This window comes from Lissotriton helveticus, chromosome 9 (assembly GCF_964261635.1).
Source record: "Lissotriton helveticus chromosome 9, aLisHel1.1, whole genome shotgun sequence".
NCBI lineage: Eukaryota > Metazoa > Chordata > Amphibia > Caudata > Salamandridae > Lissotriton > Lissotriton helveticus.
The window spans coordinates 1,281,203,789-1,281,218,668 of record NC_136070.1 but is presented as its reverse complement, the minus strand read 5'-3'; positions in this window follow the sequence as shown (position 1 = coordinate 1,281,218,668).

The window sequence follows — 14,880 nt, the reverse complement described above, 5'->3', positions numbered from 1 at the left end:
CAATATCAACTAACGTCATAATACACGAGGAAATTGCACTTTCAACACTTTCATAGAAAGCCGCTGGATTTTTACGGGGATCAGGCAAAGCATTCTTAAGCGCCATAACATCCGCTCTATTCCAAGGCGTATAAACCCAGTTATATACAAAATACCCTTTCGCATCTTTGGATCTTTTATCATCATCTGTGCCATCCCCTTTATGAGGGACATATAAAGGCGCAGCTTCTCGCAAAGGTCTAACATTAATCGCAGCGATCTTATCTGTTCCAAAAATAGGGCATTCTTTGGATATCCCCGTCGCTCCGGACGCAGGCAGACCCTTCGACTTTTCCAACTCCCGTAGTCGTGTCGCCTCATTCCGTAGCTGAACCAAACGTTTGAAAAATTTGTCCGCATCTGAAAGAACAAAAAGACCTTTACGAAAGTTCTCACGACCCTTGGATATATCCTTGGGTTCTAACTCTGAAGAATATTTTCTGAACCGATCAACAACCTCATCTCCAAAATGATCTAAGAAATACAGTCGCTCCTGATCAGACCATTGTTCCATTTGCTTACTAACTTCAGAAACAGTAACAATATTAGTATTTAGCTTTCGTGCAAACGAACGTAGTTCCGCAGTTCGTTCCGCATGTAACCTTGTACGTTGTGCACATTCATTATCCTCATCTGATTCCTCGTTCGGAGCCGTAGGTGCGACGTACGGAGGCGGACAGCGATCTAGTAATGAAAAATCATCTGTTTCATTAGTAAGGACCGGATAAAGAGGACGCCTGATAGGGAACTGACCATTAACCTGCAAATTATGTTCTCGCGTCTCCCTCTCTTTCTTTTCCTGTAACTCCTTCTCCTGTAGCTGTAAAGCTTTATCACGTGCAGCCTTCCGCTGCACTTTCTCCGCCAAGGCTTCCTCACGCATCACTCGTTCACGCACCTCTTTCTCCCACATACGCACGCAATCAAACATGTCTTGTCTAGACCTTCGCTGAAACAAACACTGCTCTACATATTGAACCTTTCGAGGATCAAATGACCCATGTAGTGGCCACTGTAATCCGCGATCGGTTTTAGTATACTTATGCCATAACGTGCTGTACATTATTGGTGGAATACCGAATTTAACATACATCTCATGATTTGGAGTCCCCTCTGGGGGAGCCGGCTGTGATTCATTTAATCGATAATTGGTACCATTTTCAAAACAGCACATCCTTCGGAGCGTGCTAAAAACAGGCATGTTCAAAGAGTACCACAAAACGCGATACTACACAAAATGGCACCTAATGTGCTTCATACACAGTGTGCCGTTCAAATCAAATAAATCAGTGAAATATCCCTACATGCCTGCCTATGTGAGGTGCACTCCACATATTCAAATTCAAATTCAAAGATTCAAACGTTAGCTAACTTCAAACAAATTCAAATTCAAATTCAAAATTCAAAAAACCATAGTAAGTGTCAGTAGACTACCTTACCAGTCAAAAGCTTACCGAATATCTTCAAAACATCCAAGGTCCAACTGCCAAGTTCTGTAATCGAATCAGCCAAAACGGCACATCACGACAATCCAAGATCAGAATCTCAGTCGAAGACTGGCGCCACCTGGAAGGTCAGATCAGAAGGAAGGAAAGAAACACCGTGGGTGCCAAGACTCGGGTCACTCAATGGCAGCGATCGCTTCCATGGCGAGTTTCCAAACCTTCGTCACGACCTCTCCTTTGGGCATCCGAGTCGCCGATGAGTCCCTTCGTGGTCGCCAATTGTGGTGTTGGGTTCAAATCAGGCCTACATACTCTGCTAGATTCTCGTACACCTGAGTGTAGAAGTTGGCACGGACACTGGAAAATGCAAAAGACAAGTTTATTAAGACCCCATGGGGTGGTGGTACATTCCTACAACACCCTTCGGCAATGTAAGAAGTAGCATACCGAACATCGGTGCGCGACCTCTTTTATACAGTTTAATGGCAATAAAAGGGTAGGCGGTTACAAGTTATACATTTTAGGTACATATAAGGTCATTTTTGGAACACAGCCAGCATGTGGGAGGAGTTCAGTAGCACTGGTCAGTTAGTGCTAACATTCCTAAAGAATGACCAGTTGATGCATAGTGCGCATGTGCGCTTGACCAGTACTAAAAATAGCCTGTTGCTGAGCAGAATAGATGACCATGGGTATCGAGGAAGGACGAAAGGGCACACTGACCACGAGGCAGCGTGTTCATAGAAATGGAAGCCAGAAGGAATCAAAATGGCCCCCGTTCGTTTTGGTCAAGTTAACGAAAAAGACCGTGTAGCTGTGCTAAACGCTAACTCAGGAGCTGCCAAAACACGACATCAACACACATGACATACATGTTTAAAGTCAGCCAGGATCCCACCCATGACAAATGCCAGAGATGGGGCTGCACCTCAAGGACCCCAACCCACAAGACATACAAGTCTGAAGTCTGCCAGGATCCCACCCATGACGTAGGACAGAGGTGGGGCTTCCCCTCAAGGACCTCAACCCACATGACATATGTCAAGTCATGTTAATATAATTTATAAAGCGCATGAATTTCCTTGGAAGGGGTATCTCAGCGCTACTGTGAACCGCAGGCAGGCAGTATTAGTCTCTGAAAAGCTCAGTTTTGAGAAGCTTTCTGAAATGAAGATGATCAGTGCAGTTCTGAAAGTGAGCGGGTAAGTGATTCCAATAAAGGGGGGCCAGGTAAGAGAAGGTTTACCCCAGAAGCGTGTTTTCCTAAAGTGAGATATAATGAGAAGAGATGTCTCCCTAGATCGCAGAGATCTACCAGCAGGTGTGGCATGAGTTTTTCTTTCAGATAACTAGGTCCTCTGCCATTCAGTGATTTGTGAACAAGTCTGAAGGCCGCCAGTTTCCCACCCATGAGACGGGACGGAGGCGGGCTGCACCACGTCCAGGAGATCCTCTTTCAGGCCTCAGGAGGAATAATTTAAGCCAGTGGTTCCCAAACGTTTGACTCCTGAGGACCCCCACTGAATCACTACTGGAAGCCGTGGGCCCCCAAGCAATTTGTACAATTTAAATTTCTTTTTAAAAACGCCTTTTGAAGCAGAGGCAATTTTAAGCGGGAGACAGCCTGAATTGGGTCTATTGGCATGGACACATATGCATACAGCAGTGTATTATTTAGTGGTACCCAAGGGCTTGTGGAAAGAGAGAAATCAGACAGCAGCACGAAAATCCTACTGCTGATCCTGGCTGCATCTATTTTTACCTGCCTGCCAAGTAACGGTAACCTATACACATGTGCCTTTCAACGTTTTATTGATTTGATTGTATTGCCTGTATTTTCATTGTTGTGTCTGTGACTGCTGTTGTCTGTCTTCCCCCGCTGCCTGTACGTGGTCCATGCCCCTTTTTCTTCCCTCTGTTCACCTCGCTGTCCCCGGGCTCTCTCTGCCCTATCTTTCCTTCTGTATCCCTCGCTGCCCCATGTCTCTGCCCGGTTTTCCTTCCTGTTCCCCTCGCTGCACCCGTGCCTCTCTGCCCGTTCTGCCTTCTGTTCTTAGCTGCCCCTATATTTCTATATTCTGTATTTTGCCTCTCTGCCATTAGTTTTTGTGCCCGTCTGTCCTCTGTGCCACTCGTTTTTCCGTCGTTTTTGTGCCCCTTTTGCCTTCTGCTCCACTCGTTTTTCCCTCGTTTTTTGTGCCTTTCTGCCCTCTGTGCCACTCGTTTTTTTGTGCTCCTCTGCCCTCTGTGCCACTCGTTTTTCCCTCGTTTTTTTTGCCCTTCTGCCCTCTGTTCCACTTGTTTTTTGTGCCTTTCTGCCCCCTTTTCCACTCGTTTTTCCCTCGTTTTTTGTGCCTTTCTGCCCTCTGTTCCACTTGTTTTTTGTGCCTTTCTGCCTTCTGTTCCACTCATTTTTCCTTCGTTTTTTGTGCCTTTCTGCCCTCTGTGCCACTCGTTTTTTTGTGCTCTTCTGCCCTCTGTTCCACTTGTTTTTTGTGCCCTTCTGCCCTCTGTTCCACTTGTTTTTTGTGCCTTTCTGCCCTCTGTTCCACTCGTTTTCCCCTTGTTTTTTGTGCCCTTTTGCCCTCTGTTCCACTCGTTTTTTTGTGCTCTTCTGCCCTCTGTTCCACTCGTTTTTTGTGCCTTTCTGCCCTCTGTTCCACTCATTTTTAGTGTCTTTCTGCCCTCTGTTCCACTCATTTTTCCCTCGTTTTTTGTGCCTTTCTGCCTTCTGCCACTCGTTTTTCCCTTTTTTTGTGCCCTTCTGCCCTCTGTTCCACTTGTTTTTTGTGCCTTCCTGCCCTCTGTTCCACTCGTTTTCCCATTTTTTGTGCTCTTCTGCCCTCTGTTCCACTCGTTTTTTGTGCCCTTCTGCCCTCTGTTCCACTCGTTTTTTGTGCCTTTCTGCCCTCTGTTCCACTCATTTTCCCTCATTGTTTGTGCCCTTCTGCCCTCTGTTCCACTCGTTTTTTTGTGCTCTTCTGCCCTCTGTTCCAATCGTTTTTGTGCCTTTCTGCCCTCTCTTCCACTCGTTTTTCCCTCGTTTTTTGTGTCCTTCTGCCCTCTGTTCCACTCGTTTTTTGTGCCTTTCTGCCCTCTGTTCCACTCGTTTTTTGTGCCTTGCTGACCTCTGTTCCTCTTGTTTTTCCCTCGTTTTTGGTGCCCTTCTGCCCTCTGTTCCACTTGTTTGTTGTGCCTTTCTGCCCTCTGTTCCACTCATTTTCCCCTCGTTTTTTGTGCCCTTCTGCCCTCTATTCCACTCGTTTTCTGTGCATTTCTGCTCTCTGTTCTACTCGTTTTTTGTGCCTTTCTGCCCTCTGTTCCACTTGCTTTTCCCTTGTTTTTTGTGCCCTTCTGCCCTCTGTTCCACTCATTTTTTGTGCCTTTCTGCCCTCTGTTCCACTTCGATTTCCCCTCGTTTTTTGTGCCCTTCTGCCCTCTGTTCCACTCGTTTTGTTGTGCCCTTCTTCCTTCTGCCTTCTGTGCCACTTGTTTTTTTCCCCTTGTTTTTGTGCTCCTTTTGCCTTCTGTTCCGCTCGTTTCTCCCTGCGGCCCGCCCCCCTGACTGCCCACTGCCCATTCGCTGCCCCCGCCTCCCGATTGTATTGTTGTGGTCTTGCCGCCCCTGCGGCAACATTCACAGCTCTTGTGTGCTGTGAGGACGCATGGGCGTTTAATTTTTCACTACGACAGGCACTCGAGTCCTGTGGACCCCATGGGAATGTCTCACGGACCCCTGGGGGTCCGCGGACCACAGTTTGGGAAACACTGATATAAGCTATTGCTGGCTACTCTACTGTAGCCTCCCTGCGCTGCCCCACGGGGAGGGAGGGGCAGTAAGAAAGCTTCAGCCTGTCCATAATTGGGCTACCAGAGTCACTCTTAGCTGCAAACCTGGTCCTCGGCTGAGAGAGATTGAGACCATCCGTTTCAAGCAGTCCTTCTACAACTAAAATGCCAAATATACAGCAACTTTGACCCTTAACCTGACCTGGTCATCATCGCAACTCAACTTCCCATTATGGCCGTGAATTAACCTCAACCCCATGGCCATCACCACAATCAAAACCCCTGCAACCATGAAGACCATCCCCTCAGGGAGTAATCTTGCCCTTGCCATCACCACGCCTTTTCCAAAGGACTACCTCCAATCAGTGAAGGCCTAGCACTCATACTTAATGCCTCCATCGACTCAGACACATTCCAGGACACCTAGAAACACGCCACCATCAATCTCCTGCTCAAGAAACAATCCGCTGACCCAGCCACACTTTCCAACTAAAGACCCAACTCCCTCCTACCACACCCGGCCATGGTCATACAGAAACCAATCAACCAACGCCTCACCAACCACCTCGGCAACTACCAGCTCCTCGTTGCCACTCAGTCCAGATTCAGGCCCAACTACAGTACAGAAACAGCACTCATCACTGCCACAGAAGACATCCGAATTATCAGTCACAGAGGGAACATGCCGGCCCTCATTCTCCTGGTCCTCTCTGCAGCATTTTTCACGGTCTTACACCCCATCCTCATCAGGCGCCTGCACAAGATTGGCATCCAATGGACCACTCTCCACTTGACCTGCTCCTTCTTAACATATAGAACACATGCTGTCAGCCTGGCACCTTACACACCGAAAGCCTGCAAACTCATCTGTGGAGTGCCTCAAGGTTCATCGCTCAGCCACAACCTCATCAACACATACATGATCTCTCTGGCCACTGTCACCTGTGCACACTAAGGGGCTGATTCACAGAACTAACTTAAGACAAAATCCTAAAGTTATACTTTTGGTATTCACAGAAGTTAGGATTTTGATCTGGTGGCTCCCTATCAGCCCAGACGGACATTGAGATCAGGTCATCAAGCTTTATGCTTTTTGCCCAGAATCATCTGGCGGTTATGGGAAGTCGCTCCTTTGCATACTATGGGGTCAAAACTTTGGAATGCACTCCCGAAATCTATAAGACACTGCAAGTCTCTGCTGTTATTTTGCAAGAACCTGAAGCCCTGGTGGTTATTCTAATTTTACAGTTAGACACTTCTACCTATGCTGAGCACTGGGAAACCCACTAGATAGCCATGCGCTTTATAAGTGGAAATAATAATAATAATCAATACCGACAAGACAGACAAGATCTTTCGCAAGAACACCTCGACATGAGACTGCAACTGCAGCTGAACTGGGACTTACGGCCAGCCCCCACGCCAGGAACCTCAGACTTATCATCGACAGTAAACTGGATATGACTGCACAAGCCAACGCCATCACTGCATCCTGATCCCAAACACAGAAGATGCGGAGGATAGTTCTTCAAATGGCTCCCAAACAACACCAGATAAACCACCACTTATGCCCTAGTCACCAGTAGCAAGTTGAGCTAGAGGAACACCCTCTACGCTGGGATCACTACGCAGCTCACTAGAAGACGACAAACCATCCAGAACACGGCAGCCAGACTCATCCTTAACTTTCCACACAGACCTCACATCACAGCACACCTCAGGGAGGTCCACTGGATCCCAATAGACAAATGCACAACATTCAAACTCCTCACACACACATTCAAGGCACTACACAATGTAAGCCCACCTTCCTGAACACTCACATCTCTTTCCACCAACCACCAACACGCCTCCATTCCGCAGGACTCCGCCTCTGATACATTCCAAGAATAAACAGAACCATTAGCGGAGCAAGCTGCGTGGACGGGCGGGTGCAGGGAAGGCGCTGACGCCGAGCTCGCCGCTGAGTTAGGCTTACAAAGGCTTTTTTGTATAAATTGGAACACCAGGGCAGGATACGTGATTGAAATTAATGTGGTTGGGCTAATAAATGGTCTGGATGACCACATGAGGGAAGAAGCAGGCAGAATGATGGGAGTCTATACTTAATCTACGAAGGGCTCCCGATCAATGTTTTGAATCAGGGAAAACTTAAAAAAAGGAAAATGGAATTAAGAAAAAGGCTATTGAAAAACAGTGTGTGTGGATAATTTTGTGGGATACCAGATGTGATAATATGCACATATCTACTTCTAGGCATTCGAGGTTTCTCAAACTTTTGAGACTTTAATGGTGGCTTGCTGGTATAAATCCACCAGCAACTACCTGGTAAATAAACCATACATAAAGCAGTGGAAAACTTAATATTCCTGGGCTGGATCCCCGAGCCCTGATGAAAATGCCACAAAGTCAATGGCAATGAAACATGTCGGCCGTTCAGGTTAAATTGGTCTAAACATGACACTGTTGTTTTAAATGAGTATGGACACATTGGGCCTGATTCATAGAACTAACTTAAGACAAAATCCTAAACTTACTACTTTTGGTATTCACAGAAGTTAGGATTTTGTCTTAAGTTTGTCTTAAGACAGACTTAAGACAGACTTAAGACAAAATCCTAACTTAAGTCTGTCTTAAGTCTGTCTTAAGACAAACTTAAGACAAAATCCTAACTTCTGTGAATACCAAAAGTAGTAAGTTTAGGATTCTGTCTTAAGTTAGTTCTGTGAATCAGGCCCAATGAAAATTAAAGACAGTTGTTTTGTGTTTCTGTAACTCCATTTTAACCTTGTGGGAGCAGAACAATCAGCCTCCTTTTTCCACGGGGGTCTTTGGGGATCGGACGGTTTGGATTTGGATAAATGTCACTTTTATTTGACACATTGGTTTTCCTTATTCACACATAACTGGGAGTTGGTTTCTGTTTTTTGTGGGAGGTGCAGATGATGACACAGTAGCTACCAGCTGCTCCCCTGGTGTTGCTTACCTGAGGCACGTCCTTTACTCACTTCACTTTTTTAGGTTTGAACACTTGTCAAGCTCTGTGGGGCTATCGACCTGTTTTTCATTGATTTTATAATATAAAAAGAGACACACATTGGGGGGTGTATTGTTAGATATCAAACCCTGTCTACCTCAAAAATAAATGGTGTGACTCTCGCCTGCAATTCTGATATAAATGTGCGATACATTACCAGGTCTTTGTATGTTGACGTTAACATAACTTGATCAGGAGGACGGGCGTTCTCTTACATCACTCCTAAAGCATGGAATACCCTCTCACTCAACAACAGAGCCTCCTCCCCTCTTCTTGAATTTCACAAGAAGCTGAAGACCCGTCTTTTCAATGAATCAACTTGGCACAGGCAGAACTAGACACACACCCCGAAAGTGCCAGGATACTGTCGCTGGTGATAGTGCACATTACAAACGACATTCCCTTCCATACCCTTTCCTCCCATGTCCCCCCAAGGCTATGTCCATCGGTCCACCATCTTGGAGTGTGTACACTCGAAAACATTCACTCGACTGCATTTAGTGCTATTTACAAACAAGATCCCAAAATGAAATCCTAATAACTCCCCTCTCTTCCTCTGCTGCATTTTCACCTCTGCGGTATATAAATGATGTATATCCCCACTCCCCCACCCCTCCACTCACATACTTTATATGCTCGGGTACTTAAATACCTTGCTTATTATCCCCATCTCTTTCCTCCACTGTAGGGGTGCACACATTTTTCAGGCCAATTGTAGTAGGTGAACTTACCTAATTTCCTTCTCGCAATGCAGCACCTTGTTGTCTCACCACCGGGTACCTACTTGAGCACCTGCTAGTGTTCTGTGGGATGGTGCCGCCTGCGTACACCTTCTACTGTAAGTTGTCTAATGCACGCCCACAGACATCCGGGAGCAGAAAAGAACTGTTGGGGCGGAGGGACAAACTTGTACCATCTTTCATTCAGGAATTGCAAGCGAGACAGTCAGGGAGAGGCAGCCATTTATGGAGCGTCATGCTCCATTTCAAGGCTGGTGACGGTGGCCATGCAGGAGGGTACAGGCTGGCATCGGTGGAGTGGGCGGGCCCTGTCATACCAGCTTGGGCACCGTTTTGGAGGGTTTAGGGTCAATGAAGAGGATGGGCTGGGCATCGGCACCATCTCCCCCTAACAACCTCTCTTTCTTGACTGGAACCCTCTATTTTTATTAAGTCTAGTGCTAGGCAAGACCTTTTGATTTGACAGAAAATATGCATGCAGTGTGCTTACAGGGGCTGTCAACAGCCCTCTTAAGTCATTGGTCTGCAGTTTTTGAAAAATTATTACTACTTGAATGACAATCTGACTATTATTATATTAATGATAGTTGTATATTGACAAGTACCTTTGTTTGTGTAATTTTTTATTCTTATTGTAAAGAGCATTGCAGATATTGTGAGTGAAGTAGCTATGGAATGACTTCATGTAATTGCTTTTAATTAGCCATGTATTTTTATTATTGAATAAAAATCACAATACATTTTTTAGAAATCTTATTGCATTGTTTTTGTTATACCCTCCGCACATTTGTATATGTATTCATTTATGATTGCCTAGGAATTGTTTACCACATATGTTTTCCCTGTCCTAGGAATTGAACAAGTGTAGTTCACGGGGCCTTTGTTTATTTCCAACACATTGGTCTGCAGTAGTGCCATTCAAATTCTGCTCCCACCCACCTCAACATACTCCGTAGGATAATGGGTCAGCCAACTTCAGTCATTGGTTCCTTTCCTTGGGAGTGTCAGCGTGTTAGCTAAGCACAGTGTTGTGATCCAAATACTTTGCAACAGTAGATAAAAAGCATTGGACTTCGGATAGTAAATCGTACCCCTCTGAAGTCCAATGTTTTCCCTACTCTTATAGTATTTTTAGTAAATATTTTTGGGGGGGTTTGAAATTTGTAATATTTATTTATTGTCTAAATAAATGAATATATTTTTTATTGAATTGTTTATAGTTTTTACGGCTTTATTGTGTATGTATCATATACTCCTTCGACTGGAGTGCCCTAAAGACATTGGAAACTTGCCAATTTTCAGTTGTCTCAGAGTCGTGGATCAGTGGGTGACTTGGAGCCATCTCACACGGAATGCTTCAAAAACTGAAATACTCACGTGTGGTGATTGAACACATTATGACCCACTTGCCGCCTGGACTGATGAACTGGGATCACTGCCTAAAGTATTGAAAAAAGTAAGAAACCTCAGAATGAAAATGGACTCCAAGCTGTCGATGAATGCCCAAGTGGACAAACTAACAAGATCAAGCTTTGTCACTATAAAAATGCTGCAATGAATTTTCCCTCATTTGGAATTTCCACACAAAATCCAAGCTACAATTTCCCTTGTTCTGTACAAACTCGATTATGCCAATAGCCTATACCACTGATCACCTTTAATGACCATGAAAAGACTACAACGGATTCCGAACTCGGCTGACAGACTACTCTTGCATATCAAACCACGAGACCACATCTCCCCTGTTAAATATTAGATTACGATGTGAACATTACCGATGCCATCTTGTCCCACTTAGGCCTTTGCGAGCGCGTAAGTGGCAGCCATTTTAGACATGTGGCCAGTTCGTAACATTGCCAATCGCCTGCACATCTCCCTGACCTCGCAAACATCCCCCACGCGCTGGCAGCCCCCAAGCACACATTCTAGAGCCATAAAGCATCCTCAGCACAACCCTGCCCCGGAGCCACTTCCCGTGCCGTGCCCACATACCCTTTCATCCCTTGCGCACGAACAGGCCCTTCGACAATCTCCTCCCCTGCACCTGGCTGCTCGATCCGATCCCAGGCCATAACCAACCTCTGCGGATACAGTTTATTGCCCCGTACAGTAGGATTCTGCCTCTCATCAAAGGAGCCGGAATTAATCAATGCCACAACCCCATGAGATCCGACCGATTTTGCGTATTTCAGCTCCTGCCGGAATGCCCAGCTGCGAGATAGCAATCACCTACTGAGATCGGGGGTGGGCGTACAGTACTGTTGATATGTGTGGGAATGGGCCTGAAGTGGGGATTCCAAAGATGGTTTACAAAGCATCAAAGTAATGCCAGGAATGTGTTACACTGCAATAGAACATTACAAAACTGTATAAAAGGCCAGGCCACAGAGATGCAGTTAGAGCACCTCGAAACGACGCCCAGTGACGTCTTTTCCTTCGAAGAATAAATCCGTTTCCTGCTTTCCAATATCCAGCACCCGCCTCTTTATTTGATAACTATTATTGAATTAGAGGCGTCTAACGCCAAGCAGTGCTTGAGGATATGTGGGGAAAATCTGCTTCGTTCTAACACCCCTGCCTTGAAAGCCCTTTATTGGTTACCGTTTACCAGAAGATCCACGTTCAAGCTACTTTGTATCACCCACAAAGCGATACATGGAACAGGACCGCTCTTCATCAGGAATAAAATCACCAAACACATTCAACAAACAAACCTCTGCTCTCAAGGGGCATCTCGCCTCAAAATCCCAAGATTCAAGAAAAAAAACATGAGTGACACATCCTCCTGTTCAAGCAGCCAAACTATGGAACTTTTTACCCCCCAACTTAAGATCCACCGACAACCACCTTATCTTCAGAAAACTACTCAAGAATTGGCTCTCAGCCACATAACCACCATACGCAAAAATATATTTACGGCATATCCCTCTGTATATAAGCATTTATTTTCACTATAGATATGTACCTATCTTTGTGTATTGCTTTGTATAAACATGTAAAATAATTATGTTGATAAACAAAAATCATCTTTGGTCTACATGTACTTGCTTCCATTGTGCATCCATGTACCTCCATGTACTTGGATCTGTGTCTGTTACTTTTCTCCTGAAAAAACATATCCAATGCTCTACCCTATTTCTCATCCCGTGCCACTATCAATATCTTTAAGCTACATATACTTACCTCCTTTATGCATCTATATACTTTCAATGTACTTATGGATCTATATTTTTATCACTTTCGTATAATTGGCATTTCCAATGCATTACCCTATTTCTTGGCCTATACTTTGCTCAATATATCTTCTAGACCAACTTTCTGACTCATCTCAAACTACTTTCCACTACTCCTTCCAATGCACTGCCCTATCTATCACCCTATACATCTACCATTATATCCTCTACACCCACTCTCTTATTTATCCCAAATCCCATACCACTACTATGATCCCCAAAATAACCCTTTCTAGACTCTCTTCTACTTTGCATCATCTGACACCTCTTTTACTATTCCAACCCCCCAAAACAAACCTCTCTAAACTCTTCCCTCTGACTCTTCCCCTCCAAAAACACTTTTTCCTCATCCAAAAGCCTCCTCCTACTGCTATGACCTAAAAAATAAATGTTTCTCTTATATCCCTCCACCATCATTTTCAATCAAAATAACAGAGTAACATATTTACTTCTCAAATTCCATATTCCACTATACTAACTCACCACTAATCCTTTATGGGTTCCAGAGTAGCGTGCTACTTTCAACACCCCATCAGGGTGACAAGTGCTATATAAATGCAAACCTTTTTTCCCTTTTCTACCCCTCCCCAAACCTTCTCAATCCAAATAACTGACTAACATATCCACCGCTCAAATTAATTTAATGTTTCACCATACTAATTCAACACTAATCCTTATGGGTTCCAGCATAGCGTGGTACTTGACAATGAAGTGCTTCAAAACCCCATCAGGGGTAGCAATCGCTATATAAATATAAACCTCTTTCCCTATTCTATCCTGCCGCTGCCCTTCTCTATCCAAATAACTGAACAACATAGCCACCACTCAAATTACTTCATATTCCACTATACTAATTTTCAACACTAATCCTTTATGGGTTCCGGGGTAGCGTTCTACTTGCCAGAAAAGCGCTTCAACACCCATCAAGGGTAACAGGTGATATATGAATGAAAACCTTTCTTCCCCTTCTATCCCTTTGCTATCCTTCTCACTCCAAATAACTGACTAATATCCTCCACTAAAATTACTTTTATAGTTCACCATACTGATTCACCACTAATCCTTTATGGGTTTCCGGAGTAGTTTGCTTCAACACCCCAGGGTTAAGAAGCGCTCTATAAATACAAACCTTTTTTCCTCTTCTATCCTTCTGCTATCCTTCCGAATCCAAATAACTGACTAAGCTATCCACCACTTAAAATTTACTTCCATGTTTCACTATACTAATTCAACACTAATCCTCTATGGGTCCCGGAGTAGTGTGCTACTCCCTGCAAAATGAGATTCAACGCCTTGTCAGGGGTAGTAAGCGCTATACAAATGCAATTACAATACAATACAATAAAATATATATTCTAGAGGTCAGAGGGAAGCTATTTGGCTCTACAAAATGATGATAGCATCATCATAAAACCCTCAGATAAGGGCGGCAATATAGTCTTGATGAGTAAAAAAGGTTACATAGAGGAGGCTATGAGACAACTAAATAATACTACTTGTTACCTAAGGGTGGATCAGTCCTACCTAGTGAAACTGCAGAATAGATTCACTGACATTCTTAAAAGTTGGTTTGATAACCAGTTACTGAACTGGGATGACCATCAATTTCTTAAAAATGACACACCGACAGTATCCACCTTCTATTTACTCCCCAAGGTAGATAAGGACCAATTGAATCCACCGGGGCATCGTATAGTATCCTTAAAGAATAGCTTGTTTGAGAATAATTCCATATATGTAGATCACTTTTTAGGTGGATATGTTAGGGACCTGACATCCTATGTGAGAGATAAGAAGGATTTCTTACAGAAAGTGGAAAACAGACACTGGGGTAAAGATCATTGGTTGGTGTGTTTAGATGTCAAAAGCCTGTTCACCAATATAAAACACAGATATGGCCTAAAAGCATGTGAACATTTTTTGAAGACTAGAAGTATACACCTGCTGGAGCACACACACGTTACTCCAAATGATCGAGAGCTATTTAACTGAAAACATGTTTATGTTTAATGGGGTCCATTACAAGCAAATACAAAGAACTTCAATGGGCACCTGCTCCGCCCCCAGCTATGCCAATTTATTGGTGGGCTGTTGGGGGAAGCAGGTGCTCTGGAGCAAATCACTTGAACATTGGACCAACAGGGTGAATATCTGGCTCAGGTACATCGATGATGTATTTATTGTGTGATAGGGTGGAGAAGAAGAGTTACTACAGTTTGTCAGTGAATTTAACCAGAACACAGTACATTTTAAATTTACCATGCAGTAAAACCAGCATACAGTGGACTTTCTTGACATTAGGCTAACTGTTGAGAACAACAAGTTGCAAACGGACCTGTTTAGAAAGGAGATAGCAGGGAGTTCTGTACTTCATTCAGCCAGTTGCCATTCCCCAAAATTTAGATGGAGTATTCTATTCAGTGAGTTCTTGGGAGCAAAGATAAATTGCAGTCCCATGAGTAACTATGAAAACAATAAAAAGGAGATTTCATGCATGAGGATATCCCCTCAGAATGCTCGAAATGGGAGCTAGAAAGGCAGATGCTATTGAGAGAAGTGAAACCTTGTATAAAGCACCTAAGGTAAGACAGGAAGAG